Source organism: Gracilinanus agilis, chromosome 1 (genome assembly GCF_016433145.1).
Source record: "Gracilinanus agilis isolate LMUSP501 chromosome 1, AgileGrace, whole genome shotgun sequence".
NCBI lineage: Eukaryota > Metazoa > Chordata > Mammalia > Didelphimorphia > Didelphidae > Gracilinanus > Gracilinanus agilis.
Genome location: NC_058130.1, coordinates 674,064,384 through 674,078,528, shown reverse-complemented (window position 1 = coordinate 674,078,528; position 14,145 = coordinate 674,064,384). Strand labels below are relative to the sequence as shown.

Sequence of the window (14,145 nt, the reverse complement as noted above, 5' to 3'; positions counted from 1 at the left end):
TCTACAAAATGGAGAACTTTCTTGAGAAAAGCTCTTCGTAAATTGTAAGAAGTTATGTGTCGTAGCCAAATTTCTCCAAAAAATGGCCTATAGGCATTGCTTCTGCTTCTTTGCTAAGCTCTATCTTCTTTGTACTCTGAAAAGTGCCATTCAACTACACCAGTTTCTTGGAATTGCTCTCTCAAAAGCCTCCAGTAACTTCTTAGTTCGAAAAAGGAAACAGAGCTTTCTAATATTCATCCTCATTGACCTCTCTGCAGTGTTTGACACCATTGAACAGTCAGATTGTCTTGCTAGCTATTCCCTCTACACAGCATTTTATCTCTTTCCTCTGCTTCTCCCCAGGTGATCCTCTGTGTCTGGAATATCTTCCCTCCTCATCTCTGCCTTTTAAAATCCCTGTCTTCTTGCAAAGCACAGCTCATATGCCCTATCCTATAAAAGATGTTATTTCTTAAATGTCAGTGTTCTCTTCCTCTTGAAGTTAGGTTATATTATTTTGCATATGTTTTATATTTATTTATTTGCAGGGTCATGCTGGTAAGTATTTAAAAATCAGGACTTGGGGAGGAAAAAACTGTACTTCTAATTTAAACTGCATTAAGACCAGCCAATCAAAACAGAATACTAGCAAAAAGACTCCAGCAAGTGATCACGAGAGTTATTCATTATGATGAGGTGGGATTTATACCAAAAATGCAAGGATGGTTCAACATAAGGAAAACCATTCACATAATTGACCATATCAATAAGCAAACCAACAAAAACTGCATTATTATCTCAATAGATGCTGAAAAAGCCTTTGGCAAAATACAACACCTATTTCTATTGAAAACACAAGAAAATATAGGAATAAAGGGCCTTTCCTAAAAATAATGAACAGTATATATTTAAAACTATCAGCAAGCATCATCTGCAAAGGTGATAAATTAGAAGCCTTCCCAATGAGATCAGGAGTGAAACAAGGATGCCCATTATCACCCCTATTATTTAACATTATTCTAGAAATACTAGCAGTAGCAATTAGAGAAGAAAAAGATATTAAAGGTATAAAAATAGGCAACGAGGAGACTCTTTGCAGATGATATGATGGTCTACTTAAAGAATCCTAGAGAATCAACCAAAAAGCGAGTGGAAATAATCAACAACTTCAGCAAAGTTGCAGGATACAAAATAAATGCACATAAATCATCAGCATTTCTATATATTTCCAACACATCCTGGCAGCAAGAGATAGAAAGAGAAATTCCATTTAAAATCGCCCTATGCAATATAAAATACTTGGAAATCTATCTGCTAAGACAAACACAGCAACTTTATGAACGCAACTGCAAAACACTTTCCACACAATTAAAACTAGATCTAAATAATTGGAAAAACATTAACTGCTCATAGGTAGGATGAGCTAACATAATAAAAATGACAGTCCTGCCCAAACTAATTAACTTATTTAATATCATACCTATCAAACTACCAAGAAACTTTTTTATTGAAAAAAAAAACTATAACAAAGTTCATTTCGAAGAATAAAAGATCAAGAATATCAAGGGAAATGATAAAAAAAAATGTGATGGAGGGGGTCCTAGCATTACCAGATCTTAAACTGTACTATAAAGCAGCAGTTATCAAAACAATATGGTACTGGTTAAGAGATAGAAGGGAGGATCAGTGGAATAGACTCGGGGTTAATGGCATCAGCAAGACAGTGTATGATAAACCCAAAGAGCCCAACTTTGGGGACATGAATCCACTATTTGACAAAAACTGCTGGGAAATTTGGAAAACAATATGGGAGAGATTAGGTTTAGATCAACATCTCACACACTACACCAAGATAAATTCAGAATGGGTGAATGACTTGAATATAAAGAGGGAAACTATAAATAAGTTAAGTGAACACAAAATAGTATACCTGTCAGATCTCTGGGAAAGGAAAGATTTTAAAACCAAGCAAGAGTTAGAAAAAAAATTACAAAATGTAAAATAAATAATTTTGATTATTACATTAAAAAGATTTTGTACAAAGAAAACCAATTCCAACCAAATTAGAAAGGGAAGCAATTGGGAAAACATCTTGATAACAAAAAACTCTGACAAATGTCTAATTGCTCAAATATATAAGGAGCTAAATCAATTGTACAAAAAAATCAAGCCATTCCCCAATTGATAATTGAGCAAGGGACAATTTTCAGATAAAGAAATCAAAACTATTAACAAACACATGTTAAAGTGTTTTAAATCTCTTATAATTAGAGAAATGCAAATCAAAACAACTCTGAGGTACCACCTCACACCTAGCAGATTGGCTAAAAGAAAGAAGGGGAGAGTAATGAATGCTGGAGGTGATGTGGCAAAATTGGGGCATTGATGCATTGTTGGTGGAATTGTGAACTGATCCAACCATTCTGACTGGCAATTTGGAACTATGCTCAAAGGGCTGTAAAAGAATGCCTGCCCTTTGATCCAGTCATACCATTGTTGGGTTTGTACCTGAAAGAGATCATAAATAAACAGACTTGTACGAAAATATTTATAGCTGCGCTTTTTGTGGTGGCAAAGAACTGGAAAAGGAGGGTATGCCCTTCAATTGGGGAATGGCTGAACAAACTGTGGTATATGCTGGTGATGGAATACTATTGTGCTAAAAGGAATAATAAACTGGAGGAGTTCCAGGTGAACTGGAAAAACCTCCAGGAACTGATGCAGAGCGAAAGGAACAGAGCCAGAAGAACATTGTACACAGAGATTGATATACTATGGTAAAATCGAATGTAATGGACTTCTGTACCAGCAGAAAGCAATGACATAGGACAGCTCTGAGGGATTTATGGTAAAGATGCTACCCACATTCAGAGGAAGAACTGCAGGAAAAGAAACATATAAGAAAAACAACTGCTTGAAAGCATGGGTTGAGGTGGACATGATTGGGGATGCAGACTCGAAACTACCACACCAATGCAACTATCAACAATTTGGAAATAGGTCTTGATCAATGACACATGTTAAAACCAGTGGAAATGTGCATCAGCCATTGGTGGGGGGAGAGCGGGGGGGGGGGTGAAGGGGAAAGTAGGAGGAGCATGAATCATGTAACCAGGTTAAAAACAAATATTAATAAATGTTTAAAAAATTAAAAAAAAACAATATTGTAGGGGGCAGCTGGGTACCTCAGTGGATTGAGAGTCAGGCCTAGAGATGGAAGGTCCTAGATTTAAATCCAGCCTCAGACACTTCCCAGCTGTGTGACCCTGGGCAAGTCACTTGACCCCTATTGCCCACCCTTACCACTCTTCCACCTAGGAGCCAATACACAGAAGTTAAGGGTAAAAAAAACAATATGGTACTGGTTAAGAGATAGAAGAGAGGATCAGTGGAATAGACTTGGGGTAAATGACCTCAGCAAGACAGTGTATGATAAACTCAAAGATCCCAGCTTTTGGAACAAAAATCCACTATTTGACAAAAACTGCTGGGAAAATTGGAAAACAGTATGGGAGAGATCAGGTTTAGATCAACATTTCACACCCTACACCAAATTCAGAATGGGTGAATGTCTTGAATATAAAGAAGGAAACTATAAATAAATTAGGTGAACAAAGAATACCTGTCAGATCTCTGGGAAAAGAAAGATTTTAAGACAAAGCCAGAGTTAGAAAATATTATAAAATGTAAAATAAATAATTTTGATTACATTAAATTAAAAAGGTTTTGTACAAACAAAACCAATGCAATCAAAATTAGAAGGAAAGTAACAAATTGAGGGAAAGAAATCTTCATAACAAAAATTTCCAGCAAAGGTCTACAGGGAACTCACTATTAAAAATGATCTATGACAATGTTGAAGTGAGCTAAATCAGAGAGTCTCTGAGGCTCCCGTAAGCCCTGCATAATCCTAGGATCTATGACAGAGTTATGATTTATAAAAGATAGCTAAATGATAGATGGATAGATAGATGACAGAGTTGATAATAAATAGATGAAGGTCGATAGATGGCAGAAGTGCTAAAAACAGAGATATGATAGTAGATACATAGATAGACATGATAGATGATAAATAGAGATGATAGCTATATAGATAGATGGGTGGATGATAGACACATAGATGGTATAGATAATTTGCTAGATCATATTTTTTTTTCCTTTCAAAGAAAACCAGTGTTATCACAGGGTGGTATCTTGTTTTGTGAGTTGGATTTAAATAAGGCAGAGTTGCAAGAAATCATCAACCTCATTCTCTTTTCCAGAATCATCAAAGTCCAGTGGTAAGACAAAAATCAAAATGCCTGAAGATGGCCCAAGATGCAGGGGATGACCTTGGCATATTCGATGACTATACAAGTTCTAGATACTCCACAGTGTCTGCTTCAGCCACTTTTGTGGCTCTTGGAAAAATTATTTTCATCTGCCCATTCATTCTTTTGGGAGAAGTCTTCACGTGCTGGGAGTAGACTTCTCTCCAACTCATCTATGGGTTTGAAGTCTGTTGGTTATCCTCAACTTTTTTTAGCCCATCTGCTAAAATGGTTTTACAAGGATATGGCTACTGTACAGGTTACAGTTTCCTGGACCCAAAGGTGAGAGTTGGTTGAAATGAGTAGCCCTAAGGGTAAGTTGATAGGTAGATGATTAAGAAATGATAGATAATAAACCATTAATGAGCATGTATTATACTAAGTGCTCAAAATATAAATACAAGCAAAATGAAAGATCCTGTCCTCAAGGAGCTTACAGTAGCAGAGGAAGATAGCACAAAAAAGGGAGCTAAAAAAACCAAAGAGTTTAAAAGGGGAAAGGTGAGTAAGGTAGAGAAATAAATTGAGGAGCTATAGGTCTGAAAGGAATGTGACTACTGTTAATGCTTTCTCAAATATGAATCCTGTGAGCAAAATTCTCTTATTTTAAAGATAAGGGAAATGTTTCTCAAGATGTGACTTGTCCATGATCCCACAGTTTTTAAATCCTGAAGCCTATATGTGAGTTCAGTTCTCTCCTCAATATATGAGTAGATCTTATTTCACACACCATATTTCCTATCATTTCTACTCATTGTTCCCAATTCTGTTCTCTAGAACAACACAGGACAAATTTGTTCCTTTTGCTATGAGACAGTCCTTGACATCAGATCAGGTTATCATGATACACTAACTCTTGAAATCCTCCCTAAATACTTTGTCTTCACAGTGAGGTCCTGAGGTCTGTGCCTGATGAGGCCTTACATTCTTCCAATGTGTCAACTCCCCTTAAGGAACTTGGTACTTGTCACAATTCAGCTATTCCATCCTTCAGACTTGTGCATACCAATGGCACCTGCCTACCATGCCATGGTGCCTGGTTACTGCAACATACAGTCTTTAAATTAAATCATAAATGTCACAATTCCTTTCCAGGAGAGGCTTGTAAAATGGGAATATTGAAGTCAGAAAAAGTAGAACTATTTGACAGCCCCAAAAAGAACAATGAGAAAGAGATGTGAGGTCCATGCATGAGAGCTCAGTGGCCTGTAAAAAAACCATTAGGCCAAAATAAGAATGGTATATGACTTCACTCCAAAACCAGGTACATTGTATCCTGAAATCTTATCAAAGGAGAAATATTGATAAATAGGAAATATTCAAGGCACAGTGAAAGAAAATGTTAGTAAGCCTTCAGTATTCTTAAATTCATCCATCCACTAATTCAACAAATATTTATTGTCTAAGAATTCAAGGCTCTGGGCTGGGGATGTGACACAATGGTAGAACCAATGGTAAGCTTGTAGAAAGTCCGAGAATGGATTTGGGGCATAGTCATTAGATTTTGGTGGGAGGAAAGGACAGTTAGATGATACGGTGTTCTCTAAGACCCAAGTTCAAATGTTGCTTCAGATATTTAGTAGCCAAGTGATCTCACCTCTGACTCCTGTCTTCCCTGATTTCCTTCAAAATTCATTCTGAAACCTGCCTTCTATAGGAGACCTTCTTCTACCCCTCTGCCCTCTGGTGATCTTTTGTAAATATTTTCTCTGACTTTTAAAAAAATAATTATTTATTATCTAGATTTAATTATTTAAAATATTTAAAATTTAAATTTAAAAATTAAAGTTCTCTTAAGCAAACAAAGACTACTTCCCTTATTGGAATTAATTTCTTCATGGATAGCTGACATGATCTTTTTAAAAAAAAAAAAAAAGGAAAAACAGCTGATGTTGGTTTATCTTTACTTTTTTTTTTTTAAACCCTTGTACTTCGGTGTATTGCCTCATAGGTGGAAGAGTGGTAAGGGTGGGCAATGGGGGTCAAGTGACTTGCCCAGGGTCACACAGCTGGGAAGTGGCTAAGGCCGGGTTTGAACCTAGGACCTCCTGTCTCTAGGCCTGACTCTCACTCCACTGAGCTACCCAGCTGCCCCAATCTTTACTTTTGCAAAGTGTGACTCTGAACATTGCTTCTGCATTTCCATGGAATGGGTTTGATCTTTGAGAATCTCGAAGGCTCATTCAATAAGAGTCATATCCTCACCCATGATATCTATGAGATCTATTAAAATATGGCTGTCTCCTTAAAATAAGAGGATAAATATAGCATTAAGCTACTCCACAAGCTAACAAGAGAGAATAAAGGATATGTTTTGGTTTAAAACAACCCTTCCACTATTTGTACCTTCCCTCTGAGATTGCTTTTAAGTGACTCTATAGATTTTGTATATGCATTTTTTGTAGGTTGTCTTTCTCATTTGAATATGAACTCCTTTAGGTGAGAAAGTCTATTTTCACCTTTCTTTATATCCTCAGCTTTTAGACTAGTGTCTGACACATGGTAAATACTGAATAAATGCTTGTAGACTGTTTTTTTTTTCTTCTAACATCATGATTATAACTCCTATTTGGAATCTTTTGGAATATCTTTTGGAATGATGCAATGAGTATTAAATTTTTGTTCAAGACTTTAATTTTTATTCTGTGTCTTTCTTTGCTTTTTAGATGTGTTTCTTGTAACAGATTGTGCGTTTGTTTTTCTAAATCCAATCTAATCACTCCCATTTGTTTTATTTGATTGTTCAATCCATTCACATTTCAGGCTATAATAATTTTGTTGGTTATTTCCTCCACTTGTGTATCTCTCATCCTATTTTTCTTTCTTAATTAGGATTTTTTTTTGTTCCTCTTCCTCTATTGTTAATGCTTCCTTCCTATGATTAATTTTGCTTATTCTGGTATGATGAAAATGTCTTTTCCCATAGACTCTCTTCTTTTCCTCAACCCTTCCCTTCCCATTTGTCAACCCTTTCAATTATTCTGGAGTTTTGCTTTTTTCTTTATTTTCTTTTCTAATTTTCTTCTTTATCTCCTTCTTAATTATCTGGTTTTAGAGCCCAAAATCCTTTCTCTTCTTGCCTCCAAATAGGAGATTCCTTTGTGGTTTTTTTTTTTTTTCAGTATTTTTACTAAGAAAGAGTCTTTTACAATTTTGTTCATTTCGTTATTTTTCTTCCTTTTCTCTATACTCTGAACTTTTATTTTTTCATTCATGGTCTCTTTTTATTTCTTCTTTAGATTGTTTGTGTTCTTCATAAAATTAAAGTTACAGAAATTTTACGCTTGAGCTCCCTCTTCTAACCAATAGTCCTTGAAGTTATTTGATTAATAGTTTTTCAACTCTATACTTCAAAACTCTGAATATAGTCATATGTAAATGAATAGATGGATGACAATGCACTACAACCATCTTTATCTCCTTCAGCAGTCTTGCCTCTAAATTGCATTTTTAATTAAGTTTTTCAGAGATCTATTTGTTCTCCCATGTGTCATTGTGAAAAGCAATATTATATTATAACATACATTTATTCTGGACATATAGTATATGTACACATGTGTTATATTTAACATGTATACCTATGTGCTGTGTGATGTATGCTATCACAATAACATGTAACATATATAAAATGTCATTATAAAACTGGATATGTGTGCATGTGTGTGTGTGTGTGTGTGTGTGTGTGTGTGTGTGTGTGTGAATGTGGGATAGAATGTAGAATGGGTGGTACACAGCTCTCCTGGTCTGAGTTCTGTAAGTTCCTGACCTGGGTTTGGATGTGGTCAACACTCCTATTAAATTGCTATGGTTTTGGTAGACCTGCTTCCAGGATCAACCACCAAAAACTAGCTGGAAAAGCTTGCGGGTTGGCACAGAGAGAGAATCGCATCTCCTATGGTCTGAGGTTCTTGCCCTAGTTATTGCGCTAGTAGGTTTTATACTGGGCTGGTGACTGGAGCTAAGATTCTGCTCAGTCCCTGAGGTAAGAAAGATTCCCAACTTCTATTTGCTTCTGAATTCGTGCTTTGCTCAATATACATTCTAAGGGCCATAACTGTTCCTCATCCTGAAAAGACATCCCTAGGCACAAATCTCCTCTTGCTAGAACTCTGGATTTATGTTCTTGAAGTGGATAAAGAAAAAAAGAGCTTGCAGTTGGTGCCTGTTCCCACATCCTGAACAAAATCAGGGTCTCCCAATAGGGTCTGGGACTTCTTGCTCTGAGCAAAAATCTGTATCCTCTTTTGGTTCCTCTGTGCTGGGATGCTCATCACAGCATGCCTCTGGAGAGATTCTTTCCCTCTCTGCCTTTCTCCGTATACTGAAATACTAAAAGCATGTCTGACTCACTGATTTTTTTTCTTGGATTTTTTGATCAGGATTATGTCTGGTGCATCTCCTAGATCTTAGTGTAGGTGTCTTATTGGGGGATATGCAGATATACCTGAATATACAGGACTTCATTCTGTTCTACTCTTTTAGCTCCGACTACCCCTGCCCCCAACTAGTTGCTCTTAAACAGATCCTCTCAGCACATTTGTCCGAGGGACAGTTTTCTGCCAGATCCTCAGAATTATCTGAAGCTGTTTTTTTTTTCCTCAGATGAATGGTTTTTTATTGGCTGATCTTTTTTAGAAATAAAATGTCCATGTTCCAAAGCGGCAGTATCTTACCTTATTACCTTCACTATGACTGTATAACTACTCATCTAATATTCTTTCCATTTTCCACTGCCTCTCCATGGTGGCATAGAGGGAGATGCAAAGATGAATAAAAGAGTCCCTAGCTTTACAAAGCTTATACCCTACTAAAGTAGATAAAACAGACTGGGAAAGTATATTAAAAGGGACAAAAACAAAGTATTCTAAGAACTCAGAAAAAGGAATATATCATTCCTGAGTAGAAATTAAAAAAAAAAAAAAAGCTTTCACAAGGGAGCTGTCATATGAGTTGGTAGTTAAGAATTTCAATGTAAATAAATGAGGTAGGCAAAGCCAGGAGGCATTCCAGATAGTCAATCAATCAATATTGATTGAACACACCCACTATGTGTCTGGCACAGTGCTAAGCCTTGGGAAAGTGAAAAGAGGCCAGAGGCAATCTCTCCCCTCAACAAGTTTACAATCTAATGGGAGAGACAAGAAGCAAGCAACACACTATCTAGCTATATACAAGATAAATAGGAAGTAAATAAAAGAAGGAATGCATTAGAATTGAATGGTTGTCAAAAATTTCCTGTAGAAGATAGGATTTTATTTGGATTAGAGTATTCCAAGAAAGCCTGGAGGCAGAGATGAGGAAGCATGGGGGACAAGCCAGAGGATGCCTGGAGCTGAGAGATGGAATGTCTTGTTTGTAGAATAGCAAGGAAGCTTGTATCACTGGATAAGAATATCTGGAAATAAATACAAGTAAACAGAAATATCTAGAAATAGTGCAAAACAGACAATGAATGTTCTGAATCACAAGACAATAGATTCACTACCAAGACCAGCTCTGACTTCTATATCATGAAAATTACTAAATGGTTCAGTTATTTGAATGGAAATGGGAATATGGCCCCTATTTAACTAAATGCTACTATTTGCTTGTGTATGAGGTTTTTCAGGAGGACTAGTCCCTTGGCATGAGATCTTGCTGAGCCCCTTTCAAGGCTGCTCATCCACCTTTGATGTCTTCCTTTCACTCAACTCTCACCTCTAGTTCCAAGAAGTTGTACTATGCAGAATGGCCACCCCTGGGTAAAACCATCTCAGCTGATGAGATAAACCAAGTTGAGGGTGTCTGAAAAGCCTCAAACCTGTTGGTGAATTCCGGGGTGTCTACCCCCAACACATGAAGACTTCCTCCAGTGAAATGGGCGGATGAGAACAATTTGTTCTAATGTCCATGAAGGCAGCTGAAGCAGGTGCTATAGAGTACTTGGTCAGACACCTAAGATAACAAAGTCATCCACTGCATCCTGGGTCATTGCTTTAATCCAGAATAGCCCCATATGGAAGGACAGCAAAGAGGGTCCATCTGGCTGAGGTAGGAGAAGAGAACCAGATCCAGCATGGGTGAGGAGTGAGGTAATAACTTCAGCATACAATTTAAGCACCAGGAGAGGAGCACAGCCAGTTTCAGTCCAGTCTCAGTAGGAAGAGAATAAAACTAAACACAATACTGAGCAGGCAGCAGTGGGAAGAGTACAGCCCAGCCCGGTCCAGCCATAGCAGAGCCCAGTGTGTGGGCAGCAATGGACAGAACAGAGATCAACAAGGTTCAGTCACTGTGGGAAAGGGTGGAACTGATGTAATCCAGCACAAAGAGCATATGGATGGAACAGCTGCAAACTTCTCCAACAGGCCAGCCAGGCCTCCTTTGCAAAGTGCTCCATTTAGGACCTGAGAAGCAGCTGAGATGACTTCAGGCACCAAAAAAGGAGGAGAAGGAGATTGGGTGGGAGTGGGAGGGAAACTAGCCAACCAGCCCAGGTTGTCATGGGAAAGACTGATAGAGGGCAGGTAAAGGGACCTGGACTTGAAGCTTGATTCTTCGGGGAGGGGAAACCCTCATCCCAGGGAACAGGAGAAGCAATATCATGATTGTCCTCAGATGTCACTAAGAGGAGCTATGCCAATGACAGGTGACATGGCATCTTTCTAGAGAGGAAGTACAGAGTCCAAAGATCATCCACAATGCTCAGTCATCTCTAGTAATGCACCCTCAGCAAGTGCAAAATGTGCAAGTTTCATCCTGGTCAAATAGCAAAGATCTTTAGGATTCATCTGATAGCATAAGCTCTTCACAGAAAGCTCTGAGGACTTTAACATAGCACCCATCTTAGGGAAAAATCTTGAAAGCTCTTTCTTCAGAAGACATGAGAGATAGGAGAAGGAGATGGGGAAAACCCCAGAATTTGAACAGTCACATATATGTGTGTTCCAGCTCCAGTCTACCAGACTATCACCGGTCAATACATTGCCACTGGCTTTACACATGGCCAGTCCAAGAACAGATGGAATACTGGGGCTGCAGACATCAACAATGATAAATGCAGGCAATAATGAATAAGAAACAATTCTCAAATATATACAGACACCTAATGGACAGTAGTACTTGCCCTAGCAACCAAGTGGTTGTGCAGACTACATCAGGAAACATGCAGACTTATCAGCTACACACCACACCAACAAATACTAACCTTCTGCAGATCGTACTGATGACATCTCTAGTCACTCTAACATCTCAGCCAATGAAAACAGATGATCTACAATTGAAAAGAAAAATAAGATTGATGGAAAATAAGAAAGCTACTCAAAAATGCCATAGAAAGCAAAAAGATTATGTTAAGTGACTGGAAAAATGAGTTGCAGTCTTGAAAAATTAAAATAAAACTTTGATAAAATAATTTAAAGCTTCTAAAGCAGTGGTTCCCAAACTTTTTTGGCCTACCGCCCCCTTTCCAGAAAAAATATTACTTAGCGCCCCCTGGAAATTATGAAACTATTTCTTGAACTCAGAATAGAATGTAATACAAAAAGAGTGTAGCCATCACTGCTCCCTGGATTGCTACAGCACCCACCAGGGGGCAGTGGTGCCCACTTTGGGAATCACTGTTCTAAAAGATCTCTACTGCTAGAAAAGTATCTAAGAAGATAAACACATTTTATGGACTGATCTAAAGATTAATTGGATTTTTGTATGGGAATTTTATAAACTAAAAGGTCAAAATTGAAACTTTTGAAACTAGGAGTTTGCAACATCAAGATTTCATTTATAAGATACTGCCGACAATACATAATCTAAATAAAAGGACATCAAGCAAGCTCCTAGAATAACTGGAACCTCTTTTAGAATTCACATTAACAATAGTACCTGTTAAACAGAAAGTAAAATTTCCACAATTTGAATTTCCCAAATAATGGTTGTCAGCAAAATTTGCAACTGAGAAAATTCATTAATGGGAGGTTGATTATTTTAATCAATACTTTATTGGTATAGATTTTCATGACAAGTTCTGAAATTTTCCCTTTCCAACTCTTTTTTGTAAATATTTATCTACTAATATTCTAAACTGCACATTTAAAATCTAATACTTTCTAAAATGTATAAATTAATGTACTTTGCTCAACTGTCAAGTCTTTGAAATTATTTTTATGTTAATTAGCAAAAGATTTAGACCACACACACACAAACACACAATCATTTTTCAGGTTTTGTTCTTCAAGTCCAAGCCACTGAAATGAAAATGAAACTTTCAAAGAAATATCTTAATAATTTTATAGAAAAAAATGTTAGCAGGCAACTTTCTCAAAATGAGTCATAACAAATCATGTGCTAATTCTATATGCAGCTAAATTTGTATTACTTGAATTCTACTTACTTGAATAGAAAGAAATGTTTACAAGCCCTTAAAATTATTTTAGATATTCTTTTTACCAGTTCAAGATACATACCAAATTTATTAATTGGGGAATGGCTTGATTTTTTATACAATTGGTTTAGCTCCTTGTATATTTAAGTAATTAGACCTCTGTCAGAATTTTTTATTATAAAGATTTTTTCTCAGTTTGTTGTTTCCCTTCTGATTTTGGTTGCATTGTTTTGGGACATGAATAGGCAATTTTCAGATAAAGAAATCAAAAGTATCAATAAGCACATGAGAAAGTGTTCTAAATCTCTAATAATTAGAGAAATGCAAATCAAAACAACTTTGAGGTACCACCTCACGCCTAGCAAATTGGCTAAAATGATAGCAGGGGAAAGTAATGAATATTGGAGGGGATGTGGCAAAATTGGGACGTTAATGCACTGCTGGTGGAGTTGTGAACTGATCCAACCATTCTGGAGGGCAATTTGGAACTATGCCCAAAGGGCGATAAAAGAATGCCTGCCCTTTGATCCAGCCATACCATTGCTGGGATTGTACCCCAAAGAGATCATTGTTGTGTGGAGATGCAAAGCATGGAATCCCTGCAAAGGTACAGGGATAGCCTCACCCAGAATTCCAGGGGACCCCAATGGAGAACTTTGGGTGAGGGGCAGTTGAGAAGGGTTGGAGTCAGTTAATTTGTGGGAGTGGATGTGAGCAGACACTCTGCTTGCTACTCCTGACTTGGGGGGTTCTCCTGAGGTGGCCATTGTAGCATAAGCCAGTGGTTTCTACTCATAGGGTTAGCCTGTTTGTTATTATTATTCTTCATTAATATAATTATATAATTACTTAGTGATTAGAGAGTAAGATATTTATCAATAGCAAGAGAACCAATTTCAGTTAAGTGTTTCATCCTCTCTTGTGGGAAGGGAGAAGGGCAGCATCCACTTAGCAGTTCTGGGTTTCCTCTCATTATCCTAAAACCCTTTTTAGTTTTCTTTGTTATTACTTAATATAACCTTTACCTTCAAATCTGTGCCTGATAATTATTTGGGAAAGATACTCACAACTCAGTCTGAACATCTAGTTTGAATCCTGTTGGCTGTCAGTTTAAGAAGATCTTCTCTGTCCTCAACAGTTAGATAACTAGCTTTAATATACACTTCTAATAGATCTGTGAGGAATATAAATTTAAGAAGAAAGAACATTATTGGGGTTTCAGCCATAACTGAGACTTACCAGAAGAATCTTATTCCTGTCTTCATTACCAACTGAAGCAGAAGCAGTTAGAGGGGGAGGGGTTTGAGAGCCAGGAGTGTTTAGCCCCCTCCTTTCCTCACTGAAGCCTGTCAATCTCTGGCTCTTGACTTAAAGCTCTATTTGGCCCTGACACATTTATCTGCTTCTCCAAACTATCTGTTATTATCATCATAACACTTTGTCTTTGAGTTAAGTTCAGAATTTCATAGCTTCAGAAGTTCAGTTTCCCCTTTG

At 37.2% G+C, this 14,145-nt stretch overlaps 1 pseudogene; it reads left to right on the top strand.

The window, feature by feature from the left end:
* Positions 1–10,611: 10,611 nt before the first annotated feature.
* LOC123255482 lies at positions 10,612–11,685 on the top strand (annotated as a pseudogene).
* The last annotated feature ends 2,460 nt before the right edge of the window (positions 11,686–14,145 follow it).